Below are 12,500 nucleotides of genomic sequence, written 5' to 3'. Positions count from 1 at the left end.
CCGGGCTCGCCCCGGCAGACGCGTTTTTTTTTTCTTTCGCCCCGGCTGACGCAGTTTTCGCGCCGCCCCGGCTGACGCGGTTTCGTGCCGCCCCGGCAGACGCGGTTTTTTGCGCCGCCCCGGCTGACGCGGTTTTTGCCGCCCCGGCTGACGCAGTTCGGACTTAGCACTTTTCGGCTGTGCCTGGCTGGCGGCCCACTCACTCGATCGCCATGTCTGTTTGCCACAGTTTTCCCGGTGGTGCCGCACCCGGGCTCGCCCCGGCTGACGCAGTTTTCGCGCCGCCCCGGCTGACGCGGTTTCGTGCCGCCCCGGCAGACGCGGTTTTCGCGCCGCCCCGGCTGACGCGGTTTCGTGCCGCCCCGGCAGACGCAGTTCGGACTTAGCACTTTTCGGCTGTGCCTGGCTGGCGGCCCACTCACTCGATCGCCATGTCTGTTTGCCACAGTTTTCCCGGTGGTGCCGCACCCGGGCTCGCCCCGGCTGACGCAGTTTTCGCGCCGCCCCGGCTGACGCGGTTTCGTGCCGCCCCGGCAGACGCGGTTTTCGCGCCGCCCCGGCTGACGCGGTTTCGTGCCGCCCCGGCAGACGCAGTTCGGACTTAGCACTTTTCGGCTGTGCCTGGCTGGCGGCCCACTCACTCGATCGCCATGTCTGTTTGCCACAGTTTTCCCGGTGGTGCCGCACCCGGGCTCGCCCCGGCAGACGCGTTTTTTTTTTTTCTTTCGCCCCGGCTGACGCAGTTTTCGCGCCGCCCCGGCTGACGCGGTTTCGTGCCGCCCCGGCAGACGCGGTTTTTTTGCGCCGCCCCGGCTGACGCGGTTTTTGCCGCCCCGGCTGACGCAGTTCGGACTTGGCACTTTTTGGCTGAGCCTGGCTGGTGGCCCACTCACTCGATCGCCATGTCTGTTAGCCACAGTTTTCCCGGTGGTGCCGCACCCGGGCTCGCCCCGGCTGACGCAGTTTTCGCGCCGCCCCGGCAGACGCGGTTTTCGCGCCGCCCCGGCTGACGCGGTTTTTGCCGCCCCGGCTGACGCAGTTCGGACTTGGCACTTTTTGGGCTGAGCCTGGCTGGCGGCCCACTCACTCGATCGCCATGTCTGTTTGCCACAGTCTTCCCGGTGGTGCCGCACCCGGGCTCGCCCCGGCAGACGCGTTTTTTTTTTCTTTCGCCCCGGCAGACGTGGTTCCCCCCCCCCCCCCCCCTTTTCGCTCGCCCCGGCTGACGAGGTTTTCGCGCCGCCCCGGCTGACGCAGTTTTCGCGCCGCCCCGGCTGACGCGGTTTCGTGCCGCCCCGGCTGACGCGGTTTTCGCGCCGCCCCGGCTGACGCGGTTTTTGCGTCGCCCCGGCTGACACGGTTCGGACTTTGCACTTTTCGGCTGTGCCTGGCTGGCGGCCCACTCACTCGATCGCCATGTCTGTTTGCCACAGTTTTCCCGGTGGTGCCGCACCCGGGCTCGCCCCGGCTGACGCAGTTTTCGCGCCGCCCCGGCAGACGCGGTTTTCGCGCCGCCCCGGCTGACGCGGTTTCGTGCCGCCCCGGCAGACGCAGTTCGGACTTAGCACTTTTCGGCTGTGCCTGGCTGGCGGCCCACTCACTCGATCGCCATGTCTGTTTGCCACAGTTTTCCCGGTGGTGCCGCACCCGGGCTCGCCCCGGCTGACGCAGTTTTCGCGCCGCCCCGGCTGACGCGGTTTCGTGCCGCCCCGGCAGACGCGGTTTTCGCGCCGCCCCGGCTGACGCGGTTTCGTGCCGCCCCGGCAGACGCAGTTCGGACTTAGCACTTTTCGGCTGTGCCTGGCTGGCGGCCCACTCACTCGATCGCCATGTCTGTTTGCCACAGTTTTCCCGGTGGTGCCGCACCCGGGCTCGCCCCGGCAGACGCGTTTTTTTTTTTTTCTTTCGCCCCGGCTGACGCAGTTTTCGCGCCGCCCCGGCTGACGCGGTTTCGTGCCGCCCCGGCAGACGCGGTTTTTTGCGCCGCCCCGGCTGACGCGGTTTTTGCCGCCCCGGCTGACGCAGTTCGGACTTAGCACTTTTCGGCTGTGCCTGGCTGGCGGCCCACTCACTCGATCGCCATGTCTGTTTGCCACAGTTTTCCCGGTGGTGCCGCACCCGGGCTCGCCCCGGCTGACGCAGTTTTCGCGCCGCCCCGGCTGACGCGGTTTCGTGCCGCCCCGGCAGACGCGGTTTTCGCGCCGCCCCGGCTGACGCGGTTTCGTGCCGCCCCGGCAGACGCAGTTCGGACTTAGCACTTTTCGGCTGTGCCTGGCTGGCGGCCCACTCACTCGATCGCCATGTCTGTTTGCCACAGTTTTCCCGGTGGTGCCGCACCCGGGCTCGCCCCGGCTGACGCAGTTTTCGCGCCGCCCCGGCTGACGCGGTTTCGTGCCGCCCCGGCAGACGCGGTTTTCGCGCCGCCCCGGCTGACGCGGTTTCGTGCCGCCCCGGCAGACGCAGTTCGGACTTAGCACTTTTCGGCTGTGCCTGGCTGGCGGCCCACTCACTCGATCGCCATGTCTGTTTGCCACAGTTTTCCCGGTGGTGCCGCACCCGGGCTCGCCCCGGCAGACGCGTTTTTTTTTTCTTTCGCCCCGGCTGACGCAGTTTTCGCGCCGCCCCGGCTGACGCGGTTTCGTGCCGCCCCGGCAGACGCGGTTTTTTTGCGCCGCCCCGGCTGACGCGGTTTTTGCCGCCCCGGCTGACGCAGTTCGGACTTGGCACTTTTTGGCTGAGCCTGGCTGGTGGCCCACTCACTCGATCGCCATGTCTGTTAGCCACAGTTTTCCCGGTGGTGCCGCACCCGGGCTCGCCCCGGCTGACGCAGTTTTCGCGCCGCCCCGGCAGACGCGGTTTTCGCGCCGCCCCGGCTGACGCGGTTTTTGCCGCCCCGGCTGACGCAGTTCGGACTTGGCACTTTTTGGGCTGAGCCTGGCTGGCGGCCCACTCACTCGATCGCCATGTCTGTTTGCCACAGTCTTCCCGGTGGTGCCGCACCCGGGCTCGCCCCGGCAGACGCGTTTTTTTTTTCTTTCGCCCCGGCAGACGTGGTTCCCCCCCCCCCCTTTTCGCTCGCCCCGGCTGACGAGGTTTTCGCGCCGCCCCGGCTGACGCAGTTTTCGCGCCGCCCCGGCTGACGCGGTTTCGTGCCGCCCCGGCTGACGCGGTTTTCGCGCCGCCCCGGCTGACGCGGTTTTTGCGTCGCCCCGGCTGACACGGTTCGGACTTTGCACTTTTCGGCTGTGCCTGGCTGGCGGCCCACTCACTCGATCGCCATGTCTGTTTGCCACAGTTTTCCCGGTGGTGCCGCACCCGGGCTTGCCCCGGCAGACGCGTTTTTTTTTTTTCTTTTCGCCCCGGCTGACGCAGTTTTCGCCCCGCCCCGGCTGACGCGGTTTCGTGCCGCCCCGGCAGACGCGGTTTTTTGCGCCGCCCCGGCTGACGCGGTTTTTGCCGCCCCGGCTGACGCAGTTCGGACTTTGCACTTTTTGGCTGAGCCTGGCTGGCGGCCCACTCACTCGATCGCCATGTCTGTTTGCCACAGTTTTCCCGGTGGTGCCGCACCCGGGCTCGCCCCGGCAGACGCGTTTTTTTTTTTCCTTCGCCCCGGCAGACGTGGTTCCCCCCCCCCCCCCCTCCGTCTTTCTTTTTGTTTTTTTTTTTCGCCGCGGCTGAAGTGGATTTTTCGGTGCCTCGACGCCCCGGTAGTCGCGGTTTTTCCGTTTCCGCACGGCCCCGGCTGACGCTGCTCGGTCACAGTCGCCTTTTGTGAGGATTGCAGACTTCTTGAGCGCGGGTGTTTTTTTTTTGTTGTTGTTGTTGTTTTATTACGCATTCGCTCCAGCAGACGCTGTTTAGACTTTTTGTTTCCTCTTTTATCCTGCGACGAGGTGACGAGGTTTATTCGGTGCCCCGCCGCCCCGGCTGAAGTGATTTTTCCTGTCCCGTGCCGCCCCGGCTGACGCGGTTGGGACTTCGCGTTTGTTCGGCCGCCACGGGTTTTGGCGCACTCGCTCGGTTGCTTGTTGTTGCCACTTGTTGCGAACCCAGGTTTCTTGAGCGAGCGCGGGCGTTTTTTCTTCCTTTCTTTCTTTGTTCTATGTGTTAGCGAATCGGCCTTTAATATCACACGAGGACTCACAACCAACAATTTTCAGTTTGAAGTGTAAAAAATCTGCAGGTGTTGACGTAACTGACTTGCCCCGTACCCTTGAGTACATCCATGAAGTTCTCGTAGTACTACTAAATCGCATTATTCCAAGTGGAGAAATTCCCATAAACTTGCAAACCTCTACACGAAAATCGGTGCGCGTGATAAAGTTGAAAATTATCGTCCGATATCAAATGTGCCTTCTATAACACAAATTCTAGGAAAAAAAAAAAACACTTGTTCGCCGTTTTCTGCGCCGTGACTGGCAGCACTCCGGCGAAGCGAAACGGGGTCGATTCGAGCACGATATCGGCGTCTTTCGACGTGCTCGCCGGCGACCGTCGCACGAGTACGTCGCACGAGCGCGTCTGCCGGGGCGCCGTTTGCGAAGCCGACGCAAAAGTGGGAACCGCCGCTCGGATGATCGCCGCTTTCGGCAGAGTGAGTGTTGGCACTCCGGGGAAGCGAAACAGCGTGAATGCGCCCACGAAATCGGCGTATTTTGAAGTGCCCGCCGGCGACCGTCGCACGAGTACGGTAAACCGCGTCAGCCGGGGCGTAGTTCGGGACGCCGACGAAAAAGTGGGAAGCGCAACTCGGATCTTCGCCGTTTTTGCAGGAGTGAGTGGCGGCCCTCCTGCGAGACCAAGAAGCATCGATTCGTGCACGAATTCGGCGCCTTTCGACGTGATCGCCGGCGACCGTCGCTCGAGTAGGGCAAACCGCGTCTGCCGGGGCGGGCTTCGGGACGCCGATGCGAAAGTGGGAAACGCTGCTCGGATGTTCGCCGTTTTTGGCCGAGTGAGTGCTGGCACTCGGGCGAAGCCAAACGGGGCCGATTACGGCACGATATCGGCGTCTTTCGACGTGCCCGGCGGCGACCGTCGCACGAGTACGGTAAACCGCGTCAGCCCGGGCGGAGTTCGGGACGCCGATGCGAAAGTGGAGAACGCCGCTCGGATCTTCGCCGTTTTTGGAGGAGTGAGTGGCGGCACTCCGGAGAAGCCAAGGAGCGCCAATTAGCGCACGATATCGGCGTCTTTCGACGCGCTCGCCGGCGACCGTCGAACGAGTAGGGCAAACCGCGTCTGCCGGGGCGGGGTTTACGACGCCGACGCAAAAGTGGGAACCGCCGCTCGGATGTTGGCCGTTTTTGGCAGAGTGAGTGCTGGCACACCGGCGACGCGAAAGAGCGCGAAAGCGCCCACGAAAGTGGCGTATTTGGACGTGCTTGACGGCGACCGCTGCAGGAGTACGAAAAACCACGTCAGCCGGGGCGAGCGACCCACGGCGGTCTGGGTGCTTATCGCTGCTATTATAGGGGCACCCCGGCAGACGCAGAAAAAAAAAATTTTTTTTCGACCTTCTTTTTTGCTGGTCGAGCTCGGGTAACCCAGGTCGCAATGGGAGCCGCGCACGAAAGCGGCGTCGCGAGACGCGTTCGCGGTCGCTAGTCGCACGAGCTCGGCAACCGCGTCAGCCGGCGCGGAGTTCGGGATGCCGACGGCTAAGTGGGTACCGCTGCTCGGATGTTCGCCGTTTTTGGCCGAGTGAGTGCTGGCACTCCGGCGAAGCGAAACGGGGCCGATTCGGGCACGATATCGGCGTATTTCGACGTGCTCGCCGGCGACCGTCGCACGAGTACGGCAAAGCGCGTCTGCCGGGGCGAGGTTTGCGATGCCGACGAAAAAGTGGGAAGCGCCGCTCGGATCTTCGCCGTTTTTGCAGGAGTGAGTGGCGGCCCTCCTGCGAGACCAAGAAGCATCGACTCGCGCACGATATCGGTGTCTTTCGACGTGCCCGCCGGCCACCGCCGCACGAGTACGGCAAACCGCGTATGCCGGGGCGGGGTTGGCGACGCCGACGCAAAAGTGGGAACCGCCACTAGGATGTTCGCCGTTTTTGGCAGAGTGAGTGCTGGCACACCGGCGACGCGAAAGAGCGCGAAAGCGCCCACGAAAGTGGCGTATTTGGACGTGCTTGACGGCGACCGCTGCAGGAGTACGAAAAACCACGTCAGCCGGGGCGAGCGACCCACGGCGGTCTGGGTGCTTATCGCTGCTATTATAGGGGCACCCCGGCAGACGCAGAAAAAAAAAATTTTTTTTCGACCTTCTTTTTTGCTGGTCGAGCTCGGGTAACCCAGGTCGCAATGGGAGCCGCGCACGAAAGCGGCGTCGCGAGACGCGTTCGCGGTCGCTAGTCGCACGAGCTCGGCAACCGCGTCAGCCGGCGCGGAGTTCGGGATGCCGACGGCTAAGTGGGTACCGCTGCTCGGATGTTCGCCGTTTTTGGCCGAGTGAGTGCTGGCACTCCGGCGAAGCGAAACGGGGCCGATTCGGGCACGATATCGGCGTATTTCGACGTGCTCGCCGGCGACCGTCGCACGAGTACGGCAAAGCGCGTCTGCCGGGGCGAGGTTTGCGATGCCGACGAAAAAGTGGGAAGCGCCGCTCGGATCTTCGCCGTTTTTGCAGGAGTGAGTGGCGGCCCTCCTGCGAGACCAAGAAGCATCGACTCGCGCACGATATCGGTGTCTTTCGACGTGCCCGCCGGCCACCGCCGCACGAGTACGGCAAACCGCGTATGCCGGGGCGGGGTTGGCGACGCCGACGCAAAAGTGGGAACCGCCACTAGGATGTTCGCCGTTTTTGGCAGAGTGAGTGCTGGCACTCCGGCGAAGCGAAAGAGCGCGAATGCGCCCACGAAAGTGGCGTGTTTGGACGTGCTTGACGACGACCACCGCAGGAAAACGAAAAACCACGTCAGCCGGGGCGAGCGACCCATGGCGGTCTGGGTGCTTATCGCTGCTATTATAGGGGCACCCCGGCAGACGCAAAAAAAAAAAAAAATTTTTTTCGACATTCTTTCTTGCTCGTCGACCTCGGGTGACCCAGGTCGCAGTGGGAGCCGCGCACGAAAGCGGCGTCGCGAGACGGCTTCGCGGTCGCTAGTCGCACGAGCTCGGCAACCGCGTCTGCCGGGGCGGAGTTCGGGACGCCGACGGCTAAGTGGGAACCGCCGCTCGGATGTTCGCCGTTTGTGGCCGAGTGAGTGCTGGCACTCCGGCGAAGCCAAACGGGGCCGATTCCGGCACGATATCGGCGTCTTTCTACGTGCTCGCCGGCGACCGTCGCACGAGTACGGCAAAGTGCGTCTGCCGGGGCGGGGTTTGCGACGCGTACGCAATAGTGAGAACCGTCGCTCGGATGTTCATCGTCTTTCGCCGAGCCAGTGCTGGCACTCCGGCGAAGCCGAACGGAGCCGATTCGGGCACGATATCGGCGTCTTTCCACGTGCTCGCCGGCGACCGTCGCACGAGTACGGTAAACCGCGTCAGCCGGGGCGGAGTTCGGGACGCCGATGCGAAAGTGGGAAGCGCCGCTCGGATCTTCGCCGTTTTTGGAGGAGTCAGTGGCGGCACTCCGGTGAAGCCAAGGTGCGCCAATTCGCGCACGATATCGGCGTCTTTCGACGTGCCCGCCGGCCACCGTCGCACGAGTACGGCAAACCTCGTCTGCCGGGGCGGGGTTTGCGACGCCGACGCAAAAGTGGGAACCGCCGCTCGGATGTTCGCCGTTTTTGGCAGAGTGAGTGCTGGCACTCCGGCGAAGCGAAAGAGCGTGAATGCGCCCACGAAAGTAGCGTATTTGGACGTGCTTGACGGCGACCGCCGCAGGAGTACGAAAAACCACGTCAGCCGGGGCGAGCGACCCACGGCGGTCTGGGTGCTTATCGCTGCTATTATAGGGGCACCCCGGCAGACGCAGAAAGAAAAAAAAAAAAAATGGGGACATGGCGTGCGTCACCGTGCGGCTTCGCAGCGTTGCCGAAGTCGCCGAGCCCTTCGACTGAGCCGAACGGCGGACAGGGAACGTTGGTCGGCCGTTCTAACCTGTCGGTGCCACGCCGAGACGTCGTTAAGGAAAACCGCGTCGTGGGCCTCTACGACGCCGTCGAGTCGTTGTACGTTTGGTGTCCAGCGTGTCGGCGGCGAGTAGCGGACACGTCGTTCACGACTTCGGTCTTTCGCAGTCGACGCGAACTTGCGGAGAGTCGTGGTGCCTCACGTTTTCGGCAGAAACCGCGGCGGAATTTTCCCGTGCGTGCGCGCACGACCTCGGTGCTGTGCCGTCAGCGTAGTGTTGCACAAACTCGTGGCCTACCCAAGGTGCGGTACGTTTGCGGCCGTATCCTCGGTGGGAATTTCGTGAGTAGGGTCGCAAATTCTACGACCTCGGCCGGTTTGAGAGCGACGTAGACTTGTGGCACGCTCAACGTGCCACACGTTTCGGGGCACACCCGCGGTGAAATTTTCTCGAGTACGCTCGTATTAGTGCCCAAGGAGGTCTGGGTACTTATCGCTGCTATTATGTGGGGGTTCTCGTGAGCGGCGTACGCGAAAGCGACCGGGTGTCTGATATGCGGCGGGCTTCGGCCTCGTCAAGCGTGTCCTCGGGTCTGCTCCAGGGGAATCCACGGCAGTCGTCTGCAGCCTCATCCGCTTGATGCGTTAGGGGCTGGTTGTCGGACGGTGCCGTTTTACCACGATATCGAGGTGTGTTCCGTGTCGTCCTCGGGCGATTCAGATGCGAAAGCGCCGAAGACGCGGGCGTGACCCGTCGTCTGGCGGCTTTGCAGTCTCGGCTCCGTTGCTAGTTCCGGCCGGTCCACCGACAGTGCAGCGGGCTTGGGCAACCCGCACGGCGCGACCGAGTCGATGCAACGAAAAAGAGCGAGCATGAACGTGCTTCTTGCCGCACGGCTCCCACTCGTCTTTAGGGAAGGTTGTGCCGTAGCGAGCTCGAACGCCGTCATCTCGGAGTGCAAAATAAGCGTGTTGGGGCGCCTGAAGGTGGCCTCCGCCGCACACAGACTGCGTCCGGCCCGCCGAAGGCGAGGACGGACGCGCAGTCGAACGATTACCTGGTTGATCCTGCCAGTAATCATATGCTTGTCTCAAAGATTAAGCCATGCATGTCTAAGTACATGCCGAAATAAGGCGAAACCGCGAATGGCTCATTAAATCAGTTATGGTTCCTTAGATCGTTTCTTCCTACTTGGATAACTGTGGCAATTCTAGAGCTAATACATGCAGTGAGCCTGGAGCCCTTTGGGTAACGGGTGCTTTTATTAGACCAAGATCGATCGGGTTTCGGCCCGTATTGTGTGGTGACTCTGGATAACTTTGTGCTGATCGCATGGCCACGAGCCGGCGACGTTTCTTTCAAGTGTCTGCCTTATCAACTTTCGATGGTAGGTTACTTGCTTACCATGGTTGTTACGGGTAACGGAGAATCAGGGTTCGATTCCGGAGAGGGAGCCTGAGAAACGGCTACCACATCCAAGGAAGGCAGCAGGCGCGCAAATTACCCACTCCCGGCACGGGGAGGTAGTGACGAAAAATAACAATACGGGACTCTTTTGAGGCCCCGTAATTGAAATGAGTACACTCTAAATCCTTTAACGAGGATCAATTGGAGGGCAAGTCTGGTGCCAGCAGCCGCGGTAATTCCAGCTCCAATAGCGTATACTAAAGCTGCTGCGGTTAAAAAGCTCGTAGTTGGATCTCAGTTCCAGACGAGTAGTGCATCTACCCGATGCGACGGCTCGGACTGAACATCATGCCGGTTCTTTCTTGGTGCACTTCATTGTGTGCCTCGAGATGGCCGGTGCTTTTACTTTGAAAAAATTAGAGTGCTCAACGCAGGCGAGTCGCCTGAATAAACTTGCATGGAATAATAGAACAAGACCTCGTTTCTGTTCTGTTGGTTTTTGGAATACGAGGTAATGATTAAGAGGGACGGACGGGGGCATTCGTATTGCGGCGCTAGAGGTGAAATTCTTGGACCGTCGCAAGACGAACTACTGCGAAAGCATTTGCCAAGAATGTTTTCATTGATCAAGAACGAAAGTCAGAGGTTCGAAGGCGATCAGATACCGCCCTAGTTCTGACCATAAACGATGCCAACCAGCGATCCGCCTGAGTTACTCAAATGACTCGGCGGGCAGCTTCCGGGAAACCAAAGTATTTGGGTTCCGGGGGAAGTATGGTTGCAAAGCTGAAACTTAAAGGAATTGACGGAAGGGCACCACCAGGAGTGGAGCCTGCGGCTTAATTTGACTCAACACGGGAAAACTTACCCGGCCCGGACACTGGGAGGATTGACAGATTGAGAGCTCTTTCTTGATTCGGTGGATGGTGGTGCATGGCCGTTCTTAGTTGGTGGAGCGATTTGTCTGGTTAATTCCGATAACGAACGAGACTCTAGCCTATTAAATAGGTGCGGGGTTCCCAGCACCTTACAACCTTCTTAGAGGGACAAGCGGCTCCTAGCCGCACGAAACAGAGCAATAACAGGTCTGTGATGCCCTTAGATGTCCGGGGCCGCACGCGCGCTACACTGAAGGAAGCAGCGTGTCTTTATCCCTGTCTGAAAAGACTGGGTAACCCGTGGAACTTCTTTCGTGATTGGGATAGGGGCTTGCAATTGTTCCCCTTGAACGAGGAATTCCCAGTAAGCGCGAGTCATAAGCTCGCGTTGATTACGTCCCTGCCCTTTGTACACACCGCCCGTCGCTACTACCGATTGAATGATTTAGTGAGGTCTTCGGACCGATGTCCGGCGCGGCCTTTCGGTTGCGCCGGTCTGTTGGAAAGATGACCAAACTTGATCATTTAGAGGAAGTAAAAGTCGTAACAAGGTTTCCGTAGGTGAACCTGCGGAAGGATCATTAACGGATTGTGAAGGGTGAGCGCCTCAGCTGCGTCTGCGCCCGACACTTTCTGCCGCTGACCCCGTTTGGACGCGGGGTCGGCTTTTCCCCACGGGGCTGCCTGAATGTGGAGCGGCACCCCGTGACAAATTGTTGCGCCCAGCGGACGCCAACACCGCGACCTTGGACGGTCGGCCAGGTGGCGGACGCGGGTACAAACGGCGCAACGCACTCATAGGTCGGCTTTCGACCCGCCACTGCACCGTGGCTCGAAGCGCTCGAAATGCGCGACCCGACCGCTGCGGGACCGCCTAGTACTGTAAACAGGAGCGGCGGAGCGCGAACGGCGAGTCGTGGTTACGTCGGTAGAAGGCGAGGCTGCGCGTTCCCGAAACGCCAGCCGAGTGCCCTCCCGACCGTTCGAGCGTGCAAGAACGAGACCCGACAATCGCGCGGCGACTGCCAAGTACGAGAGGAACGGCACAAGCGTCGGCGGTCGGTCAAGGAACTGGCGATGTGACGGGTCCGCTGTGCACCAGTGCATACCGTCCCGCCGTCCGCGGCAAGCGCCTCCGCGTCCTCGGGTGACGGAGGCTGCCGGTCGGTTCTTGCAGGCGAGGGATCTCGCTGGCACCGGTTCGCGTTGACGCGCGGCCGGTCATGGCACGGCGATGCGACGGCCGAGGTGCGCAGTACTCGATGGAGGAACCGCACGCTCCGATGACCGTCCCGCCCTCCGCGGCGTATGCGTACCGACCGTAATGGTTGCAGCAGCGCCGGCCGGCTTTTGAATTCGCCACACGAAACACGGTGCGAGATCGCGGTTAGGGGAGCGTCGACGTTGCCAGGCGTTTTGCTTGCTGCCGAGGGAAAGGCGGCACGGCCACGTCGCGCTCGTCGCGATTAGCGGGTCTGCGCGCTTTGGGAAGGTGCCGCAACGACTTGCCGAAAGAGGAAGCACGGAAGAACGAGGGACTTGGACGTCCCGACAATTGAACGCACTTGCGGCCAGGCCCTTGCTGGCTTCGTTCTTCCGCCTCGAGTAGGCTCGTACGCGGCTCCGGCGCCGAAAGTGGTCCTTGGCACCGACTTCGGTGGACGTGGGAAGTGCCGCGCAAGTACGGCGCGCCTGGCTCCACCTGTTGGCTAAAGTAGGCAGCCGGATCGGCATTTTGGTGTGCGGTGGCAAACCGTGGATGCGAAAAAAGCTTGTGCGATTTCGTGGAACAAAAAGCGGGGGTCCCCCTTTTTATGCGGAGGAGACCGACCCGCCTGCCGTGGTGAACCGCGACGCCACGGTAAAAACGGGAGAGGCTTGTCGATGGGACCGTGCATCCCGCGCTCCACGGAGGCCGGGAGGCGGCCGCCCGAGGAAATGTGTAGCCGTCGAGGCCCGCATCTGCGTGCACTCTTATCCAAATGGGTGTACCGCAGGCATTTTCTGGTTAGGCGGGCCAATGAGAGCGAGCACACAACGATACCTACGGGTCCGGCTTGGAGAACCGGCTTCGACGCCTCCCGAGTATTTATAGAGGGGTGGACCACGAAAGCACTCGCAAGTAGCGAAAGCGAAACGCCGTCCGAAACACACCGTTTGCTCGATTTGCGGCAGCCGAAAAAGGCGCGGCAG

At 61.7% G+C, this 12,500-nt stretch overlaps 1 non-coding gene across 1 annotated transcript; it reads left to right on the top strand.

The window, feature by feature from the left end:
• The first annotated feature begins 9,076 nt into the window (after window positions 1-9,076).
• On the top strand, window positions 9,077-10,891 carry LOC142794377 (small subunit ribosomal RNA). The gene has a single exon (XR_012892293.1). It is a non-coding gene; the product is annotated as a small subunit ribosomal RNA (ribosomal RNA).
• The last annotated feature ends 1,609 nt before the right edge of the window (window positions 10,892-12,500 follow it).

This window comes from Rhipicephalus microplus, unplaced genomic scaffold (assembly GCF_043290135.1).
Source record: "Rhipicephalus microplus isolate Deutch F79 unplaced genomic scaffold, USDA_Rmic scaffold_406, whole genome shotgun sequence".
NCBI lineage: Eukaryota > Metazoa > Arthropoda > Arachnida > Ixodida > Ixodidae > Rhipicephalus > Rhipicephalus microplus.
The sequence above is the reverse complement of the archived record's forward strand: the minus strand, read 5'-3'. Positions and strand labels throughout refer to the sequence as shown.